General features: G+C 43.4%; 1 protein-coding gene across 2 annotated transcripts in view; it reads right to left on the reverse strand.

Annotated features, from left to right (window-relative positions):
- SLC8A1 (solute carrier family 8 member A1) overlaps nucleotides 1-507 on the reverse strand; it is a 348714-nt gene extending 348207 nt beyond the window's left edge. Inside the window, exon 1 of one of the 2 annotated variants that reach the window (XM_077335808.1) lies at nucleotides 377-507. The gene's annotated coding sequence lies outside the window, so the exon portion shown is untranslated. Of the gene's footprint in view, nucleotides 1-83; nucleotides 319-376 lie in introns of those variants that run through there. The other variant, XM_077335814.1, reaches the window with a different exon arrangement.
- Nucleotides 508-18841: the final 18334 nt, after the last annotated feature.

Below are 18841 nucleotides of genomic sequence, written 5' to 3' on the forward strand. Positions count from 1 at the left end.
TTTCTTAAAATGAAAGTAAAAAGATACCAGATACCTTAAATGAACTGATCGACAAAAAGACAAAACAATGGCCAGTTTCTGACCTTGTTAGTGTTGATGAATGAGAACCAGGCAATTCATAAATCCCAACAGAAAATCATCTGTGATGAAATCTCTCCCTCCTTTCTCCACTTGCCTCCTTCCTCCCCAGGAAAGTTTCTCTGCCTTTCCAGTAGCAGTCTGCTCAATGTCAATTGTTCAGAAACCGCAGCCAAAACTTCTCTCTCACAAAACAGACGAAAGCCTCCCGTGTAAATGATTTTCCCCTGGATATTGCTGAAACCGACACATTCATGGAAGGTAAAGTGAGCAAGTCCCCTCACCCCCCAGCACTTACCGCCGTCAGATCTCAGCAGTTCTGCGTAGGTCTGAAAAAGAACAAGAACCTCATCTGATAGCTCCTCTAAATTTACCAGAAAGAAAAGAGTTTGGATGCTTGTCCTTCAAGAGTCTCTAAACATGGTTTGCATAGCTGGATAGCGGCTTATCTCTGCTTTTCTGCGTTTGCTTCCATACATGGATCTGTTCCCAACAGTAACTCCAAGCTGTCGAAAAGAAGCTATCTGGCAGCTTTCGGCTTCATCCAACACATAAAGGATAAAAAGGGCCACCCTTTCAGCCTGGCACCTCTGCAACCTTTTGGTCTGTGCCACAACACTGGTCCTTTTCCCCTTTTGAAATCAACTTGAAGGCATCATATTCCTTTTCATTGCTGGCTGGAACAAATCATTTGAGACTAGTATATGCAACTATGAAAAATTGATGCTTAGGCTTACACTGTACTTAAAATGGCTTCAGGCTCACGTGTAACCCTCAGCTCCTTTGGCTGCTAGTTCTCAAAATATTTGTACAGTAATCATTAGGTCCCACTAAATATACATGGAAAAGACATATTCCTCTCCCTTCCTCTCTTTCACAAGGTCCCCAGCAGTTTTATTTCTAAGAATACCTTTTCAACTTTCCTTAGAGATCAGGGGTTTGTTTGTTAAGTTACTTGGAACTGCTTCAAGACAATATACATCATGTCTGCAATGATGGAAAGTTAAAAGTCACATTTTTGTGGAGACGAAAAGAAACACAAGAGAGAAGTGTGCAATAGAGCTCTCAGATTTTTAACAATAGTGCTCATTAAGAGTTCATGAGTATCTTTGTGTTAGAGCTCGTATCATGATGGATGCACCTCATGTGCCAATTCCCTCTCCTGGGGTTCCCCCAGATGCTGACCAACAGAATAACATTATGATAAGGGAAACACATTTTTTTAAAAATATGTAAATAGTTGAAATAACAAGGAGGCAAAGGGGGGAGTCATCAGCCAACAGGCAAAAAGGGAGAGAGAAATGAGGAACAGTCTACTAGGCCTACTGAGCTTGTGATCTGCCAAGTGAGAGGTAGGCCACTAATCATAAATGATGGCTTGTCATGCACTTGGTCCCATTCTCCCACACAGTTGCAAGAAGCAAAAAAAGTGACTTACTGAGACTTTGGTTCTAGATCAAAATGGGTAGATGTGTTAGTTTGCCTGTAGCACTAGAAAAGAGCAAGAATCCAGAAGCACCTTAAAGGCTAACATTTGTAGTAGGGCATGAGCGTTCAGGAGTCAGTGCTCACTTCTGACTGACGAAAGGTCATACCCTGCTGCAAAGTTTGTCACTCTTTAAGGTGGTTTTGGTTGACTTTGGTTGTCCCCATACATGATTGTTTAGCCTGGTTGGTTACTGGATAGTCATGCCTGATAAAGGAAAAACAAGAAACACAACAAGAAAGTGAACGGCACTTCCCGATTTCCTCCCTTTACCCCCAAAAGAGTTTACAGCTTACAGCCTTAGAACACTCCCCAATATATGTCTTACAGGTATAAGCACTACATGCACTAGCATTGACTGGCAAGGCCTGGTAATGTCTTTGGCACAAAGACCCTCAGTTTACTTCAGGAGGAGTCCATACATACAAAGCCCCATGGTCTGCCCTCTCTTAAGCTTCTGTATAGCTGCTTATATATTTCCCTGTGCCACAAGGGCTCTCTCAGGCCTCAGTCCTTTGTATGGAACTTTGCATTCACTTCAGCTTCAACTGAGGTCTTAGACTTTTCAGTCAGCACATATCACCAGATTACCAATACCAACACCTCATATCACCAGAACTCCTGCATCTAATAGGTGCTTATTTTAATTTAGTCTAGAATCCAGAGTGCTTAAAAGGCATAGAGGCTCAAATGCACCTATACTTTTAGACAGCAGATGTTTACCTTAGTAGTAAGCACTTCACTTCTGTACTGTTCACAAGTTTGATTCAATGGGGTTAAACTACTCCATTTGCTATTTATCCCTATGAATGCTTCTTGCAGTTATTTATTTATATTTCAATTTCTATACCGCCATTCCCAACGACTCGTGGCGGTTTATAAACCCACATAAAACCACATAAAACAGTAATTAAAACCTCAGTTAACACCAGTACAGTCATTAAAACCCCAGTTAAACCCCCCCATGATGGCAACAACTCCCTCCCCATTCCCAGGCTCAACAGACTACTAATACCAATACCAATGCCTCAGGGGGACCATCTCAGGAGGAGCCTGATCATTCGGGGAGGGGGGGGAGCCAAGATGATTGGAGATGAGACAGCAGCAGCTTCTCACAGAATGAGGCAAATCTCTGCTGCGTGAAGTGTGGATTCTAAAGCACAGTCACCTTAAACTGTTAAAAAAATAAAACTTGCAACCAAGAACTAGGAATTCTTTGGACTGGCACTTAGCTAATCAGCTGCACGCTTACTCATGCTGATTTTTCAAATATTGAGGGCTAAATCCACTGCAGGATATCACGGGGGAAAGGTAGGGTCACTCCGGATCAGTCATGCTTCTTGCAGATGTAAAATGTAAATCACCCAAAATCAAAAATGGAAATCACATTCAGTGTAGATGGCAGGGATTTAATCGACCTGGGATTGGAATAAAAGCTCCATGGAGGTTCAACCCTGGATAGCCCAGACAAACTTAATCCTGTCAGATCTTGGAAGCTAAGCAGGACCTTGTCTAGTATTTGGATGGGAGACCTGTAAGGCAGCGGTCCCCAACCTTTTTGTAGTCGGGGACCGCCTCCGAGGGTGTGCGCGTTTTTGCCACTAGGTGGTGTTAATGCGCACGCGCAGAACAGCCGCACGTGCGCGTTTTCGCCAGCAGGGGGCGCAAACACACATGCGTGGCGGCTCCACGCGTGCGCGTTTGCGTTGTTGGGGTGACAGCGGCCGCGCCTGCCTCTTCCCCCACTCTCGCTGTGGGGGGAGGGGAAGGCAGGTGCAGCCGCTGGCGGCCCGGTGCCATGGCCTTAACAGCCCGGTACCGGGCCGCAGACCGGGGGTTGGAGACCTCTGCTGTAAGGATTTGGGTGATAGTTCCTCCAAAGGAACACAGAAGCAGGCAATAGCAAACTATTTCCAAATGTCCCCTGCTTGGTTGCCAGACAATCCTTGGATCTCCTTGCCACACTACACACACCCTACAATCAATCAATCAAATGTGGAAATGGGCATGACATGATATGTAGGTAAATGATATAGGAGGTGCCTGAAGTTTCCCACACTACAGTAATCAGGTTCATCAAAGGGAATTGCTACTTCAGAGGCCAGGCTCTGGCATCACATGCCCACTGAGCTGCCTTCCTTGCCCAGTTTCCCAGAATTTCCTGAGACAAGAACCTTAAAATAACAAGAGTAATTAAGCCTCTATTCAGCCCTGTTTTGGCTAGCCCAGGATAGCCAGATCATAGAAGCTAAGAAAGCTTGGATTTGGGTTAATGTTGGTATGAGACATCACCATAGAGCACCAGGTTCGCCATACAAAGACAGGCACGACCATCTCTTGCATGGAAACTCTACGAAGTGAGAGGGGCTGTGACTTGAAGATGCCAAAAAGAGTCTCTCATTAAAGAGGCAGGGCATTTTTTCCTCCAGCTTAGTTTTGAAATAGTATAGAGTGATATTAAGAAAGTGGGATCAGCCCTCCTCTTGCCTTTGCACTTCTGTCAGTTTAAAACTTAGATCCTGTCATAGAATCATAGAATAATAAAATTGGAAGGGACCTCATAGGTCATCTAATCCAACCCCCTGCACTATGCAGGACACTCACATCCCTACATCTCATCCACTGTAACCTGCCACCCCCTTGAGCCTTCACAGAATCAGCCCCTCCGTCAGATGGCTATCCAGCCTCTGTTTAAAGATTCCAAAGATGGAGAACCCACCACCTCCCGAGGAAGCCAGTTCCATTGAGAAACCGCTCTGTCAGGAACTTCTTCCTGATGTTTAGATGGAATTTCTTTTGAATTATATGTAATTATATGTCCTTTATAAGTAATTTGGACAGACTCAAGCTTCAATAAATAGGCATGATGTCTCCACACATAGTTTAAAACCTAGATTCCATATGTTCTTATTTGCCTGCTCCATGATGTTAGGAAGAAAGTTGTAGCTTTATAGAGTGAAAAGGAAGCGAGGGAATCTGCTCATACCTTATTTTACAGAGGTAGGGCATTCATATCTTTATTGAGTGAAAGCGGAGCAGAGGAACCAATGTACACTCTATTTTATAGGATGATGGGTCACTGGAGAATTTATTAAATTTGTCCTCAAAGCTTTCAATGTTGTTTTGTTCCTTGGTTAGCCAGGGTCAACTGTGGGTTATTAAATTATTGCTCTTTTTCCTGAAGAAACTGTGTACCTTCAAGAGTTTCATGGCAGGTAGAAATTTAATAGGTTCAGTGTTTCTTACATGGAGGTGATGTAAAAGGGAAGAAAATATTAATTCTACATAATCAAATTACAAGCAATGTTGTTTCTAGAACAGCTGTCATTAATATTACCATCCAGAGTGCAATTTGACTCTGTTAAATATGTACATACCAAATACATTTGATACGTACTGTGAAATGTCCACTGTCCTAGTGGATAAAGACAACATCTAAAACTCAGCAAATAATTTATACTGAGCGCTTGCTATGTTTATGTAGGGAGAACACTGCGGCTGCTGGTTACAACATCATAATAAAACAGACGAGCGTGGATAATTCAAGCTGGGATTTCAAATAATGGAAAATTTGACGCATGCTCTTGTATTCCAGAATAAATTGGCCTGACTGCTCTCCCAACATCCCAGGAGTTAGCTCAGATTAAAATTCTCAGTTTAAAATTCTCATTTTACCCATAAACAAGGAATGAATAGGTTAAAAAAACCCTTTCTACCACATTGTATTTTATTATAAGATAAATAAATGATGTTAAGATGTAAGTAATCAATTTTATATCATCTTATATGTATGTACCTTTAGCAACTGTGGAGGGCAATATATTAAAATCCCTACCCCTATTAGGGAATAAGTATCATTTGCTAATTCTGTGCTCAGAATCACATCTCCATCTTGTCCACATGCAAGCATACAAACAACGGGGTGGGTGTTGGGGGGAACAATTCTTAGCAGAAAGCTAAACAAGTGAACTCAAGTTGTAACTATCAGAGAAATGAAAGAAAATTGAATGTGGATTCTAAAAACTTGGGTAGGGTTTTGGGAGCCCAGTCCTGTAATATCAGGATGTTGCTGCTGCTAGTGTAGCTAGTCAGTATCCTATAATTTCTCAGCACAAAAAAGAAATTCCAATAAAGAGCCAGCTATGAGGGGCAGTATATAAATTGAATGAACAAACGAATGACTGTGTTGGAGTCCACAGCATCACCATCAACCACTCAGTCATGGAGCTGAATGCAGCTGATCCTCTCAGCCAAATAAGGGAGTAGGCAACCAATGAACACCAACTTTATCATGTGACTGTGATGTCATCCTGTCACCACCTGCCTAGAGAACAGATAAAGAGACAAAAGCATCATGGTACCTTTTAGGACTCTGCCCACAAGAAGACATAGCTATGTCAACTGTATTACTTGGATATCCCAAAAAAGGCAACTTTTTACAAGTGAAAGGAACACGAGGACAGCAAAAAGAGGACTTAGAACTACATAGTCATAGGCCTTCAAGCTGGACAGGTAAGGCTGCAGGGGGCTGCATCCTTCTCATGCCCCCACATCTCCCAAGGGCCAAGCTGGATCCATTAGGAAGGAGTCCTCAGAGGAAAAGCCTTGCCAGGCACTCCGAGCTTCACCCAAGCCTCAACTGGATGAGAGCTTAGCCCAGCCAGATGTTCAACAGGCAGAGAGTTCTGACCAGCAGGAGGGAATAGAGCTGAAGACAAACCAGAGCTTGTATTTCAAAGTTGTTGCAGGAGCTCCTCCTTCCTATGTCTAACCTCCAGCTGCAGCTCCCTGCCTTGTCATCTGACCTGGCTCACCTGAGCTAATTAAGCAATGCCAGCTATGTGCTGGAAGAGAGCTCCAGTCTAAAAGACACCACACCATGTTAGCAAGACAGTTGTTGAATGCAGAAGACTGGGATTAATCGCAGAGTGAGGACTAAGAGGCTGCAGACAGCCTATATTAACTTGAGGCTGGGAGGTCTGGGTATTGGACACAACTGTGACCTGCTACCTCTGCTGATGCCTGAAGGAATCCTTGACTCACTGGACTGAGTTAAGACATTCATTGCATTCTGTCTATTCCTTGGCATTCTGTTTTTGAAATATTGATTATCTCTGCTTCCCTTGCATCTTATCTGTGCTTCCTTCTAGCAGAGAGCTGAAACGTGAGACCAACACAGGAGGCAAAAGAAGATGCTGGCTTCCCTCCCTTGCCTGGGGGAGATGGAGGGTAGGAAGAGGTTGAGAATGGAGAAACTTAGCAGGAGCAGGGCATTTCAGAGAGGCCAACACCTCTTCCACCCAGCAAGAAGAGGACAGATAAGCACCATGATTGGCCCTCATTGGTAGAGTGTTCCCTCCCTATTAGCTGCACACTCTCAGGGAGAGCCAATCAGGTAGGCACTGAGTTGCCTGCTTGCAATTTGAACTGATTTCACTCAAAAGCTTATACCTTGAATAAATCTTTGTTGTTCTTAAAGATGCTATTGGACTCTATTTTTGTTGTCACAGCAATCCTGTGAAGTAGGTAAGCCAGAGAGAAAGTGTCTGGTGCAATGTCACCCAGGGAGCTTCTGTAAACAGAGTCAGGATTCAAACTTGGGTTTCCCAGTAAAAATACTCAGGACTATAATACCCAGTTTGGTGCGGAGAGCCAGTTTGGTGTAGTGGTTAGGAGTGCGGACTTCTAATCTGGAATGCCAGATTTAATTCCATGCTGCCCCACATGCAGCCAGCTGGGTGATCTTGGGCTCGCCATGGTGTTGATAAAATTGTTCTGACCAAGCAGTCATATCAGGGCTTTCTCAGCCTCACCCACCTGGCAGGGTGTCTGTTGTGGGGAGAGGAAAGGGAAGGTGACTGTAAGCCACTTTGAGACTTCTTCGGGTAGAGAAAAGCAGCATATAAGAACCAACTCTTCTTCTTTCACACGAAGTTGGCATTATTTCAAATTCTCACAAACACTGCACAATAAAGATCAATCAAGAAGAGGAAGTAAAAGGCCAGTGGGTGTGGTAATGCAATGTGATTGGTATGGTCTAGTGACCTGTTTGCTGGTGTAAGAACAGCATGCTACTATGTTTATAAAGCAATTTGGTCCATAAATATAGCCAGTATGGAATACAGCCAGCATGGAAAGTTACCTTTAACCAAGAGACACTCAAAATGACCCTGTGGCACTGTGTATATAATCCACATGCCATGTATTGGAGAAGATCCTCAACACTAGAAGAAACTGAAAGGCAGGCATTTAATGAATAAGCGTTGTGGGGGAGTGCCTGGTTGCATTAAAGGAATTTGAAGGGTCCACTGTACAAAGATCTTACTGTCAAATAATGGACACCCAACAAGCAAATTGTGGATTGTTTTACTGGAAAGTTTCAAAATCCTGATTAAATTGGAGTTCCTGAGTGCCACTTTAATTTTATTTCCTCTACCATTAAGATACCAATATATTTTCATTTGCCAGGTGGATGTATTTTTTTAAAAGCTATTTCATTTTGGTCTTGCAACAGGTAAAATGTATTGAAGCACATAACTGTCCTTTCACCAGATTAACCCTAATACTTGTTGATCTTTCTGCTCTGTGTAAGCAAGGTATTGTCTGCAAATGGAGAATTACAGAAAAGGCCTTCTTTTAGGCAAAATTAGGGGATGATATTATTTTGTTTCAAAAATGTGTTAAAAGCCAGGGCTTTCAGAATGAGAATGGTGGCTTTCTTGGCTCATGGGGTCCTTTATCAAAACCAGGGAGTATCAGCCAGCTCCCAGCTATGCTGATAATTAGTGATGCACTTGTTTGAACTATGATGTACTGAGAGAACAGAGATAGCTTCGTCCCTTCCATTTCTTGTCCTATGGAGAGAACCAGAAAGCTGTGACCTAATATGCCTTTGCTATAAAATCAAGGATTATCTAGATCTCGGCAGCGCACATTGCCTTGATGCGACTGATGAAGTTCTAAATCCCTTTCATTTCTGCAAACATTCTGTCAATAAGAGCCCATCCAGCTCTATGCATCCAGCACTGAGGAATATTGGAAAGCATAATAAGGTGAGGCAATTAAACTGCATGACCTTTTGGAGATGTTACTTATTACCTATAGGTAAACGAGGGTTTGAACCAAAGTGAACACAGTCAGAAGCAGCCTTCAGTCTATTCATATCAACATCAAATTGTGCTTTTAATCATTAAAAAGCTCAAACACTGACAATAGATCTAGGGCAGAACCAAAGGCTCATTAAAAAAAAAAACCAGTGGAACCACTGCAAACATTGCACAACAACACATTTTATTTTCCTGGGCTCCAAGATCACTGTAGATGGGGACTGCAGCAAAGAAATTAAAAGACGCTTGCTCCTGGGGAGGAAAGCTATGGCAAATCTAGACAGCATCCTAAAAAGCAGAGACATCACCCTGCCAACAAAAGTGCGTTTAGTCAGGCTATGGTATTCCCAGTTGCAATGGGACCTCTTTAAGGACTGGAGATGTCCCGGAGGACTGGAAGAGAGCAAACGTTATTCCAGTCTTCAAAAAAGGGAGGAAGGGATGACCTGGGAAACTACAGACCAGTGAGCCTGTTGTGGGGAAGATAATGGAGCAGATATTAAAGGGAGCGATCTGCAAACATCTGGAGGACAATTTGGTGATCCAGGGAAGTCTGCATGGATTTGTCTCCAACAGGTCCTGTCAGACCAACCTGGTTTCCTTTTTTGACCAAGTAACAGGTTTGCTGGATCGTGGAAATTCGGTTGATGTCGTTTACTTGGAATTTAGTAAAGCTTTTGACAAGGTTCCCCATGATGTTCTGATGAATAAGTTGAAGGACTGCAATCTGGACTTTCAGATAGTTAAATGGATAGGGAATTGGTTAGAGAACCGCACTCAAAGAGTTGTTGTCAATGGTGTTTCATCAGACTGGAGGGAGGTGAGTAGCGGGGTACCTCAGGGCTCGGTGCTCGGTCCGGTACTACTCATCAAGTTTGCAGATGACACCAAATTGGGAGGACTGGCAAATACTCCAGAAGATAGAGACAGAGTTCAATGAGATCTGAACACAATGGAAAAATGGGCAAATGAGAACATGATGCATTTTAATAAAGATAAGTGTAAAGTTCTGCATCTGGGTTAGAAAAATGAAAAGCATACCTACTGGATGGGGGATATGCTTCTAGGTAACACTGTGTGTGAACGAGACCTTGGGGTACTTGTGGATTGTAAACTAAACATGAGCAGGCAGTGTGATGCAGCAGTAAAAAAGGCAAATGCCATTTTGGGCTGTATCAACAGAGGCATCACATCAAAATCACAAGATGTCATAGTCCCATTGTATACAGCACTGGTCAGACCACACCTGGAGTACTGTGTGCAGTTCTGGAGGCCTCACTTTAAGAAGGACGTAGATAAAATTGAAAGGGTACAGAGGAGAGCGACGAGGATGATCTGGGGCCAAGGGACCAAGCCCTAAGGAGGTTGAGAGGGGACATGATAGCCCTCTTTAAGTATTTGAAAGGCTGTCATTTGGAGGAGGCAGGATTCTGTTCCCATTGGCTGCAGAGGAAAGGACACACATTAATGGGTTTAAACTACAAGTACAACGATATAGGCTAGATATCAGGAAAAGTTTTTTCACAGTCAAGCAGTGGAATAGGCTGCCTAAGGAGGTGGTGAGCTCCCCCTCACAAGCAGTCTTCAAGCAAAGGTTGGATACACAGGTCCCAATCCTGGGCCAGCTAGATAAAGTTCAGGGACAGATGGGACTTCTCATCCTATCAGGTTATTTAAGCCCTTGGTACAGCAGAGGATTTGCTGGTTCAACCAGTTTTGCTTGGTCAGTCTGTCCCCTTGACCTTTGCAAACCTTGTAGTACAGATAACAGCATTCAACTACTCCGTGAGTCCTTGCTTTGAAGGAGGACTCTATGGGCAGGACTTGGCTAGATAAAATATGAAATGTGAAAATACAAATAGGAAAGATTGGCTACTATACCTAAAGGACTGAGAGTTTTTTAAAAACCACCATAAGGCACTTATCCTATAAACCAGTGGTCCCCAACACCCGGTCTGGGGAACGGTACCAGTCCGTAGATCACTCGGTACCGGGCTGCGGCTCTTCCTTGTCCTCCTCCCCTGCTGCTGCCTCAGGGTCTGGCCTGCCACTCTGCTGCCGGCTCACCTTTGGTGCTCTCCAGCGACTGCCATGGCTGGGGCTCCCCCTCAGTGTGGCACTGTGCAGCTGCTGCTGGCAGCACCACCCAGAGGGCAGCGGGAAGTCAGTGGAGTAGGGGCTCAGGCGGCGACGTCCCTCAGCAAAAGACTACCCCCGCCAGGGCCTCAGTAAAATTGTCAAACGTTTACCAGTCCCCGGTGATAAAAAGGTTGGGGACCACTGCAAATGGTGGGGGAAATTTGTGCATTGCATTCTCCAAGAAACTGCTTAAATATCTGATCATTGTCTTATATTATAAGCAGAAGCATGTTGGTGAGAAACTCTCTGAACTGGACTTGTCCATAAGGAACAAGCCTATTTACCACCTCAAATGATTGCCTTGATAGCCAAATGGCCCAATTAGGGTTCTATCAGCCTTCTCATTTCTCAGTCTTCCTTGCTGGCCAAAATGGAGGACAAAATTTCGATTGATTCTAAACCCATGTACATAAGACTTGGCTATGGAACACAGGCTTGGAACACAGGCCTCTGCCCTTATGTCTGTAGACGTAAAAGGATGAAAGTGGAAACTTGTTGAAGGGTGCCGGTGAAAAGGCATTTTTGAACAAATAGCCAGGGCTTGCAAGAAAGCCAAAAGGGCATAATGCTAATATTTCCCTTGTCAGAGTTCTTACATGTAGTTCATGCCCTGCAGGAATTGCAACTTTACTGCTATAACTGCAGATGTAAGGATAAGCACTCTACAGATTTAAGCAAGAGCACAAGAATCACTGGAAGTAAGAGTCCCACTGCAATGGGCTGGATGAGCATTGCTGTAGTGACTATACCTCCCACTGATAAGTTGTCCCCAGACACTGCTGCCAGGAGGACTACAAACAGAAGAGTGTGAAGCTGGGCTGGTGCAAGAGGGCTGGGAAAGCATGTATGGGGAGGGGGCCATTCTCCCAATCACCCAGGCACTGAGCACCAGCTGTTGCCTGTGTCTCACCAGACTTCTCCCTACTAGGTCAAGAAGTCAGCTGACTAGTGGGATACACATGCCAGTCTTTCTCCTTGTATAGATTAGCGTTGTCAGCCCTCATCAGGGAAAGTCCGGGGATGGAGTTGGGGATGGAGTCTCAGCAGGGTATAATGCCATAGACTTTACCCCCCCCCCCTCCCTGAGCCATTTTCTCCAGAGGCTCTGTGGTCTGCACTTATGAGAATACAAAGTCCTGGAAGGTATAGAGCCCTGATATATAAGGTTATAGCTGTGTCATTCCCTGTCTTTATTCTTGTTGTGTTATCCCCCCTCAGGCTTTTAAAGGGTTTGTTTTCTTTTCCAGTTAACTGCGATGTAGTTTTATACAGTGGCTCAGCTAGGGAGGGTGACCGGGTGGACAGCATGAAGAAGACAGTGACAGCAGTGAGTGGACCAGGTGCCACTCCCATCTGTTTCCACACTGCTGCTGTCATCACCACCACAGGAGGATGTTTTCTTCTGGTTCCAAAATGGTGGCCAATTGCATGGGAGGGGGAGGAAGACCTGGGATTAGGTGTTCCATAAATTGTTAGTGGACAACCATGTGGAAATTGTCTTCCATGTGCAAACATTAAAAGTTTAATTCTACAGAATATTATAGAATATATCATCATAATTTAGCATTTATATAAAAGGTAATGCTGGTTGTCCTAAATGGTTGAAAAGGCATTGTAATCGTTTCTCCAAACCCAGTAGCAGGGCAAGTGACATGTGCTCATGGACATCCTGTTTTTTTAACAAATGAAATGCAGCTGAGACCACCAGTTTTTCAGGAAATGTAGAGCGCTTTTCCTGTTTTGTCTTCTGATCAGAATTGCTGCCTCTCTCAGTTGTTATTTTGTGCAGGGGAGGGGGGGATGCAGATACTGAGAAAATTGGCAGCCTTCTATTTAAATAAAGTCAAGAAATTCATCCAGGGATGTGCTGTATAACATTAGGCAATGGGTGGTTGTTGAATCAAGTTGGTTGGAAGATTTGAAGCAACTTTTGAAGGTAATCACAGCATGATCCAGTAAGAATCAGACTAGAAGCAGCCAAGAGGCATCCATGTCACATTGCAAAGCATGTCAAAATACTGTTTCATACAAGAGAAAAAATGAATTTTTGAGGAGAAAAATCTACCCAAAGACATTATAAATCTCTCTGCTGACGGCTGCCCCAAGCTGTTTGAACCACAATCTCAGTTTTGTTGTGCTTTGGGCATGGAATTATGCAAACAGCTGTGAGAAAAAGGATGGGATTGGCTTACTGACTGGGAGTGCTACAAAGGTATTGAAAGTTGCCTCAAAGTGGGTTTCCCCTGTGCGCTTCTTGGAGAAGAGATTTTGTACAATTTTCTCTCAAATGAAATATTATAGATCCATCAAACACAGCCAATTATTTTTTCCTTCCCCCAGCTGTGAGAAGGTACTTATCCTGACTGCAGCCGTAAACAGTTCAGAAGTAGCAGGGAGATTTGCAGGTATGTGGAGAAATAGCTGACTGGTGACAGTAAAAAAGAGATTAGCCTCCTGTTGGATAGTTTTAAATTCAATGATCTTCCTTCCTCTTTACCAGCCAATTTCATCTTCCTGTAATTTTTATTTGCCTCTGGGGTTAAAAAGCCCCCCCCCTTTTTTTTTTGTAGTTCACCTGCTATTAATTCAGTCAGAGTCACTAGCTGGCTAACATTCTGCAGTAGCGGAAATATGAAAACTTATCCCATAATGCCAGGTCTCTGTGACCAATGCCTGTTTGCATCTGTATGCCAGAATCCTCTGACCTCTAGGTTCATCATAATATCTATATGCTGATTGGAACACTGAAGCAATTGAGGGCAGGAATTTGCCAGGACTGAACAACATGAATATTTGATGCTGCTCAATATTTAAACAGCTTGATAAGATAATTTAAGACACTCTGCCTCTTTAAAAATTATTTGTAGATGATTTATAATGGAGCAAATCTACTCAATGTGAATAATACTAATGGCTAGAAAGAGAGAAGTGTTGCAATATTTTCCTTAATTGGGTCAAAACATTGTTGGACTTGTGCTTTTGAAAGACAGAACAAGAAACTCTCTTGAGAGTTCAAAGTTTTTGCAGGTGTAAAACAAGCATTATTACAGTAGATTTTTGCCTGAAGACCTGTCTCCTAATGCCTCTTTCACTTGGGAAAGTTTCCTTTTTCACCGTGGCCTTTTTTGTGTGTTTGCAGACTGTAATGTCTATTTAATGAACAGTATTAGATATACTTGATCTTCTGTCTCATGCTATTGAAGTTCCCTGAGCCCAGAGTATAATGTATCAGTGTGGACAGTGAAGGGCTTGTGAAACTCTGGGTTCTGCAAGACCAAGATCTGGGCCAGTGTGGTTCAGAGGTTAGTCAAGGCTTACATGTGAGCCAGCATCCACTATATGCTGTTGGATGATCCTTGCTTAAGCAGTCAGATGAAGAACTGCTTGACTTGCCAAATGGGAAATGAATTTGCTGTAATATACTACGAGGCTCATAAACTGCCACATCCACTTCTCAGCTTCAGCTGAACCCAGCCATGCACACCTGAGCATGCTGGTCCCAAGTCCGGGTAAATGGGGAGGGTTAAGGAAAGACCTGGCAACATATCTGGTAAAAATTTTGCCAAGAAAAGCCTATGGTAAAGTTATCAAATAATTTTGATATAGCACCCAGTGGTGAACCCCTCAAGGTAATAGACTGAGGAAGAACAAGGACCTGCAGCAAATAACCCTTGGGCAAATCCAGCAGGAACCCCAGGTGCTCATGCTGCCAGTGGTGAAAGCAAGGGTCTGCACTTTGCGAAGATGCACTGGATTTTGGAAACATCACAGGAATATCAGAAGGATATGTACATCTGCTTTATTGACTACAAGAAAGTTTTTGATTGTCTGGATCACAACAAATTGTGGGAAGCCCTGCAAAACTTGGGGGTGCCAGTGTATTTGATCAAACTGATGCAGTCACTCTTTGCAAACCAAGAAACCACTGTACATAAATCATTTGGTGACACTGACTGGTTCAAAATAGAGAAAGGAGTGCACCAAGGTTGTATTCGTTCCCCCTCCCTGCTTAACATTAAAGAATCATAAATTCATCATTATGAAAGAATCAGACATTGGAATTATAATTGAAGGAAGGAATGTAAATAATCTTTGGTATACTGATTATACTTTTCTGTATCATCTTATGCTGGTCTATGACCTTAATAAAACTAACTGAACTACTGATTATACTGCCTCCTATCAGAAACTAAGGAAGGCCTAGAACAGTTGATTACAAAGGTCAATGAAGTAAGCAAGAAATGTGGCCTTCTCTTAAGCACTAAAAAATAATGACCACTACAAAAAAACAGACATGTCAAAATAACAATTGATGGTGAAGTGATTGAATGCATTCAAAAATTCATTTTTCTGGGATCCCAAACTGATTAGAGTAGTGTTGCAGTATGGAAATAAAATGTCAAATTGCTCTGAGTCACTCAGCAATGATGAGCTTGAAACAAACATGGAAAAGCAAGGACTTAAGCCTGACTACCAGTTGTAAGATCTCTCGTATTTCCAATAGCCACTTATGGTTGTGAAAGTTGGACGATGAAAAAATCAGACAAGAGAATAATCGATTCATTTGAACTCTGGTGTTAGAGAAGGCTTCTGCGGGCTTCATGGATGATAAAAGTCAAGAACAAGGAAATGCTACAGTGCATAAAGCCTGATCTATCACAACTAGGCAAAATCTCGAAACTCTGGCTCATTTACTTTGGCCAAATCATGTAATCTTACTCATTGGAGAAAGCAATTATGCTAGGATTGGTCAGTGGAAAAAGGAAATCAGGCTAACAAAGAATGTGGTGATTAGTTACAAGCAAAATGGATACTGGCCAGAACATTGCACAATTAAAGGGGTGGTGCAAGGTCAGAAATTGTGGTGGCAGTTGTGACATAGGTTTGCCAAGAGTCAGAGTCAGCTGAATGGCTAACATCATCATCAGCTTCATCTGGGATCATGAGTCCTTTGAGACATTTAGAAATTCCACCCAATATCCCTAATCCATCAGCCAGTTTTTCTCTCCTCTCTCTCTTACAGAATTAACGTCCAACCTCTCTCTGAACAAGCGGGGAAAGCGGGGAGAGTTATAGAATAGAATGCCATCTTTTTATTGCAATAATGGGGTATTTATGGGGTTTTATGTGATTTTACTTCGATTTTATATTTGACTAGATATTAAGCCCGCTGTGGGCAAAATACAGCGGGCCCTAGCATGATGGGTGGGTGGAGGAATGGGGCGAAGGAAGAAGGAAAAGGAGAGAGACAGAAAGACAGAAAGAAAGGGAGGAAGATAGAGATAGAAGAAGAGGGAGAGAAACAGGTAGCCATAAAGAGGCAGATGGAAGAGAGGGAGGAAGGGAGAAAGGGAAAAACAAAGTGAATGCTGGGAGGAAGGGAAGGAAAGGGCAAAGGGAATGCTGGGAGGAAGGGAGGAACAGAGGAAGGTAGGTGGCCTTGGGACCTTCTGGCGGGCCCAGGGGCAGGCTCGGCTGCTCCAGGGCCCGGCAGAAGGCTCGGGACGGGGGCGGTGGGCTCCACGGCCTACTGCCAGGCCTAGGAGCAGGCTCGCCTGATCCAGGGCCCGGCAGAAGGCTCGGGACGGGGGCGGTGGGCTCCGCGGCCTACTGCCAGGCCTAGGAGCAGGCTCGGCTGATCCAGGGCCTGGCAGAAGGCTTGGGACGGGGGCACTTTGCGCGGCTCCCCATGGCCCTCGAGTGACACTCGGAGGGCCCAATTAGGAGCCGCTTCGCGGCTCCTGATTGGGCCCTCCAAGTTTTTATCCCAGACAGGGCCCGCCCTAACTCCTCCCCACTTGCCCTTACTCCTTTATTCCTCCCGCTCCTCCGGAGCGGGGGGAGGGTTAAAGATTGTGAACCGCCGTGAGACCTTTTGGCAAACGGTGGTATATAAATCCAACTATAAAAATAAATAAATAAATAAATAAATAAATAAATAAAAAGTAAATAAATAAATAACTTTGCAAAAAATTATTTTATTTATGGCATTGCCTGCATGCTTGTCTGCCTATTCATTGCTTCAGGAAGTTAGCCATTTTTAAAAAGAAATTATTTTCCCCAGGAACAACGGAGAGGGAGGCAGGTGCGAAGGCAGGACAAGGCAGGAACCTTTAGCACGTTTGAACCTCCATACCTTCCCTCTGCTGGTTGCCTGCTGGTTGCTCTCCAGTAGCTTGTGTTAAATAGGTTGGGGAATCCACTTTATGAGATTCCCAACTAGCGCTTGAAAATGGAGGATGTAGCAAGCCAGTTACTGCCCAGACACTGGATGTTGGTGATGTCATATGGAGGGGCCAGAATATAATGACCAGATAAGGTAATCATTTCATTACATTTAACAGATGCAGAAATGCTGTAGAATTGCTCCTGCTTACTGAAGTGGATGCCCTGACTGGGAGTACTGCATATGTACATTGGCTCTCCTCTGCCTAGCCCAGAAAGTATTGTTGTACCAGGGCAATCAGCTCCAGCTCTTAATGGTGCAAATTCTGAATCCCATGACACCTTTAAGACCAACAAAATTTTATCCAAGTCACTCCTAACTGTCTTAGCTAACTGTAGCATCAGTGGTTTTAATGAATCGCACTTGTGGCTACCTGCTGAAAGTGATCAGGGTTTTGTGAGGATTTCTGACACCAATGTATTTACTAAGACTTTGTCAGAAATAAATTGATGTTGGGGCTTCAGCAGCAACAGTTTTCTCATTTGGATCTTCCTAACAGATTGCCAACTGCTGACTTTCCATTTTGGGGACAGGAAGGCATGTCCAATTAGTCAGTGGAATCCCCAGCTGGCTGCGAAAATGTCCTTAATAAGATTGAAGCCAGTAGAACAGCTTATTGTGGAAGTCATTATTAAGAGCATCTTATGAAGCTGCTGCCATATTCATTCAAGTATTTAAATAATGACTGTGATGACATAATTTGTGTCAGTGGAGGGGTCACTAGCTGTTTCTATAAGTGGTGCTTAATGAGGAGTGATCACTTGGTCATCTTCTTGTGCACCTCACCTCAGAGCATTGTTTGATTGATCAAGAGAGAAGTTTATTTAACTCACCCAAGCACTTTGAGAGCATTTGATTTTGGCAGTTAAATGACTTGAGACATGAAGTTCCTTGGGATCAAAATTCCATTTCATTTAAGGCCCTCGTGTGCTGTATTCTAAAGGAATGATTGCGAGACTTACAGAAGCCAACTTAGAACATAAATGCAGGAATATAAAATCTAAAGCAGCAAAACAATCTAAGTAAGAGGGCCTTCTCAGTCATGGCAGCAAAATTCTGAAACTCTCTCCAGAGATACTTGCATGGGATTATTTTTATTGGTTTTCAATAAAATTCATTTTTATTAATTTAATAACTGCCTCTGTCTAGTATTTCTTGCAAGATAGTTTCTTCATAAACACAGGTGGAGTCTCCCTCTTGTTACCACTTCTTGCATTACTTATTACTCTCCTAGAATTGCTAATTCCTCCACCATCAATTCAGGTGACAGGTGTATTTCTGGTAATAGTTGCGAGCGCCTCGTCCCTTTGAGCTGGAGAAGGAGAAGAGCATACCAGATGATGACCATCAAGTGTATTGTGCACACTTGGATGAACTGCATAAAGACATGTCTGACAGATATCAAGAGGTTTTCTTGCTTAAAATACCAGCCTGGGTGTTCAATCCATTCATAGATATCAGCAGTGAGGAGACCAGGATGGAGGAGGAAGAACTTCTTTTACTCGAAAAATAACACTGAGATGAGGCTGAAGTTCAAAAAATATCATTTTAGGTTACAAGAACATTTCTGACTGGAAGAGGGATGAGAGGGGGTACTTATTAAATATGCAGACAACACTAAACAGGGAGGGGTAACAAACGTACCAGAAGACAGAATCATGATACAGGATGTGGGTTCAATAAAGATCTGGAATGAACTTGCAGTGTCCTTGCCTCCCTACCCCACAGATTGAATAGTTCCTATCCACATTTCTTGTGGACTGAAGACTCTGACCAAGTCTACAGTTTACAATGGTTAGCAGTGCG

Source organism: Paroedura picta, chromosome 1 (assembly GCF_049243985.1).
Source record: "Paroedura picta isolate Pp20150507F chromosome 1, Ppicta_v3.0, whole genome shotgun sequence".
In the NCBI taxonomy this organism is placed as follows: Eukaryota; Metazoa; Chordata; class Lepidosauria; order Squamata; family Gekkonidae; genus Paroedura; species Paroedura picta.